The sequence below is a fragment of the Pseudonaja textilis genome, chromosome 2 (genome assembly GCF_049901715.1).
Source record: "Pseudonaja textilis isolate UNSWEBS1 chromosome 2, rPseTex1.2, whole genome shotgun sequence".
NCBI classification, from domain to species: domain Eukaryota; kingdom Metazoa; phylum Chordata; class Lepidosauria; order Squamata; family Elapidae; genus Pseudonaja; species Pseudonaja textilis.
Genome location: NC_141991.1, coordinates 116,262,210 through 116,266,547, shown reverse-complemented (window position 1 = coordinate 116,266,547; position 4,338 = coordinate 116,262,210).

The following is a 4,338-nucleotide window of genomic DNA, read 5'->3' as shown; positions in this document are numbered from 1 at the left end:
CTTGGAATGAAAGAGCTATTTTAGCTGTAATTCCGGAAGTGATCCTAACTATCTTAGCGAAGATGCATTGTTTTTCTTTGATGCAATTACATCTACTGGTGACCTAACCTATATACAGTGTACTGAAAAATGTAGTGTATACTGTTCTGACCAAAGTTGAATTTGGAGTGTACAGCATCACCTATCTACAACTCTTTAAAACAACTGCATCTTTTCCTGGGAACACATGGTTTGGAAAAGTCACAAGTGGTTAAAAGAGTAGAAACAGGTGTTATATTCTTCATAGTAGTCTTGGAACTGGGTCTAGAGTCTTGTACAGCCCTATTCTATAATAACATAGCTATCAGACTCAAATCAATTTACAAATTATCACAAAATTAGCTAACCAACTTTTCAGGATTGACAGTCTGTTTAGTTGTGTTGCTTGCTAATTCTCCTGCAAAATAAATGGAAGGAATGATGGATGTCCCAACATTTAAACAGGGAAAATAAAACTTCCCATAGTTTTAACATTCTAGCATATTATTTCTTACACAACCTGAAAATACCATTTTCTTTTCAGCATATGTTTACATGTGCTGGGCAATGTTACATAGATTAACTTAGTTTTGTTGCCTTCAGAATGCACAGAAATACCTTCTACCAAACAGTATTTTTCTAAAGGAATTACAAAAACAAGCCTGAATGCTTCAAGACTCAGCTGAATTTGAAAACCATGCAATACAAAATTTGAAACATTTGTTGGGCCTTATTTAAAATGGCTAAGGAAATATGATTTGGAAATATAAGTTAAAAATTGTATAACTAAATGGATGTAGCACTGAAAACAATATGCACAACAGTGGGAATTTCAGTGGAATCAAAAAATTAGTGCTAAATATCACACTTACAGAAAACTGGTATAAAATGTATCGCAAATAATATACCACTCCCGTATGGATTATTAAATGGTAATGCATTTTCTAAAAAAATGTCTGGGAAATGTAACTATCAGGTTAGATCTTGTCCTCATATTAATGGCAACGTAGTAAATCCCAGGAAATTTGAAAGAAGATCTATAACAGAATGAAATTGATTCTAAAGGCTGAATTTCCTTTCCAACTTGCAATCTTTTTATTAAATATTACTAGAACTTATTTCTACAGAGCATACCAAATTACTTTTATACATGCCAACAGCATGTGGGATACCTTACATTTCTCATTAGAAAATACATACAATTCCTATGGCAGATAAAGAGCAAATAGAGTAGCTTTCATTGTCTAAGGTAACTTCACATTTTAAAAATAAATCTGACCCAGAATTTAATTTAATGTAGAAACTAGGTTTGGACTATAATTCCACCCATGGACACATACCATATCTGAAGTCTAGGCTTGTCTTATTTAAGGCATAAATGATTTTGTAAATCAAAATAGATTTTTTTACAAGATAGGACTAATTTTTCACATTAATTTCATCAATTTGAATAATGATATTTTCAAAATGACATAGGATACTTTAAACCTCTGAGGGAGAGGAGCAATTTAGAATAGGAAATATAAATATTTAGAATTAAACTTTATCCTCAGGATGTACACTTAATTTACTCATGTGATGCTTGTATAGCTCATGTTTATTTGCTTTGTGTTTTTATTCTTCTGTTTCTTTCTGCCTTTCTTTTTTTCCTTTAAAACGTTCAATTAAAAATATCATTTAAAAATGGGTAAAGGCACCCAATTTATGAGCAAAGGATGCTAAAGTGCATGCATGAGCTCCTGCTTCCACCTGTAAATCATAGGAACCACTGGCCCCACCCATTGGGCAAGTCCCCTTCTATTACCTTTCATTCAGATCAGATATGAATGGTGCTGATGGCTGAGCCAGTCAGAAGAAAACAGCAGGGTGCCTTTCAGATGCTTTTGGAGTTTAACCTCCATAACATCTGTCTTTGACTATTCTGCCTGGAGCTGGTTGAAATTTGACCTTCCTTTGCCCAGCTCTGTGCTTAATGCAGTACAAGCCCATATTTGGCCCCACAAATCTCAAAAAGACTTGCGCTTTCCAGCTTTAGGTTGGGTGGCTTCCTGGAACAGAACCCTGGCTAAGAAACACATTGCCTTGTTGAAGGTAATGGCGATGGAAGGATACAAGGTAGACTGCTTGCTTTGGCATGAATCACCTAGGGAGTTCACAGGATCATACCAGCTTGCAAATCCTCTCCAGCAAAACAAACAGATGAGGTCATTCCTTGAACTTCTGGGTTTTAATCTAAACTGCTGCTGCTTAGTGATTTTCTTGCTCTCAAAGCATTGGTGGAATTTCTCCCCACACAGATCTTTCTTGTGGCATGAACAACAGAGAAAGTTAGCTGCCCATGGAAAGCAAGATACAATTCCATCTAAGAGCTGCAGTAAAGCCAGCACAATGGTGGTCTTTTCCAGCCAGAGATGTCGATAAACAGTTTAAGGAGAAAACAACAACAATATCATCTGTTTTATCAAGTCAACTAATCACTGACCTAGATTTGGTGCCAACTTTTGAAGACTTAACCACACTGCTTAGTTTTGTTTCAGTTGTTAAGGGGAAAATATTTTGTGTTTTTTGAGGTCTGATAGTCAGCTGCCTTAATTTCATTTTAAAGACAAGGAGGACAGATAAGTCTCAACAAGCAAACATTGAGGGAAACTATGTCTTGGAGAAGTTATCAGGATGCAAAAATATTCCTTAGCAGCAGCTGTAGCAAAGCATGGTCAGGCCAAAATGACAACGTGCTCATGATGCCATCAGACAAATCTCACATTATATATTTGTGTCCTTTCTTTTTCACACGTATGTTGTACCAGCAGCATGACAATGACATGCATCTATTGTCATTTTCCACCCTTCCAAACCTCTCCTAACAAAATGCCCAGGAACTATTCGGACATAAGCTGCTGTTCCATTATTTTACTTTCATTTGCTAGAAAACATTGAAAAGAAATCCCAGCTCCTTCTAATTTGGCCAATGTATCTGGAAAGAAAGAAATCAGATTTTATTATTTAAATTCTTAAGCAGAGAGAGAGGGGGGGGGGAGGGAGGGAGGGAGAGAGAGAAAGAGAGAGGGAGAGAAATATATTCTAGCTATTTCCATATTTCAAATTTTTGATGAAAACTGTGGTTTTAAACCAAAAAAATAATAATTCAAGAACTTGATTAAATCCTCCCACTATCTGTCATAGTCCTTTAACTTTGTACCATCTATGACTCCAATTTAAGAACAAACAACTTCTGAAACCTTTTCATTTTACCACATAACACTTTGCTTCCAACTCTGCCTCCCTTCTCTTTTGTAACTTCTTGTTTTTGATTCCCTATCCAACTCTCCCAAAGTCTATTGTAAGTTCCAACTCAGCTAGAAAAAAGATAGAATAAAATGCTGTATTTTACAACCCTGACTGCACTGAATGGTGCAAAGAAATAAGTAAGAGTGTTAATTGCCATGAAGGAAGTGGTCCCATAAATCAGATGATTGGTCCATTCTTGGTCCCATTAAATAAGAAGTTGGTCCCATTAAGTCCAAAGTTTCATAAAGAATATTTTTCTTCTTTTTCTCTCTTGCAGAATTGAATGATTATTATTACATGGTTACTTACAGCTAGATAAGCAGTTATATTATAATTAATTAAACTTGTACATTGAATATGCAAACACACATTGTTATTAAATACATTTAAATATTTTTAAAGTGACTTATTCCACATAGGTAGTAAAATACATATTCTTTGCTGCTCTGGTTGAAAAGAAAAAAACACTCACTGTTATTAGAAAACCAATTTAGTGGTCTGAAATTTAATTCAGGGATCAGTTTGCATCCAGTCTGAAATCTATTCAGGGACCATTTTGCATCCAGATTGTACCTTGTATGTTTCCATGCACACAAAAATGGAGAGTGACAGACATAGAGGAATAATTCTGATCTCTCCCAACAAAATTAGAATGTCTGGCCATCCATATTTATCTCTTTTCTTCACTACCAGCTCATTACTGTACTCTGAAAGGGGCGGGCTTCAGGGAATGGCTAGGTGGGGAGCCTAATCAGCCAAATTAAGTTAATTGGGCAAGTACAGCACTTTCCTGTTTAAAAAATTCCTTATATTCTTACAATCAGATTTTTAACTAAACCCACCATCAGGAATTTGATTTGGTGTGTTCAGAATGATTTTTGAAACCCTCTGGTCAAAATAATATGCCAGAGATTCAAACTGGAATCATTGATCTTTGTGCTGCTTGTTGTGTCAAATCCTGTTTTGCAAATAACATTTAAGGGCCAAGCCAGAAGCACAAATTGTTCTTTTCATCTTAGCTCTGTTCTAAAG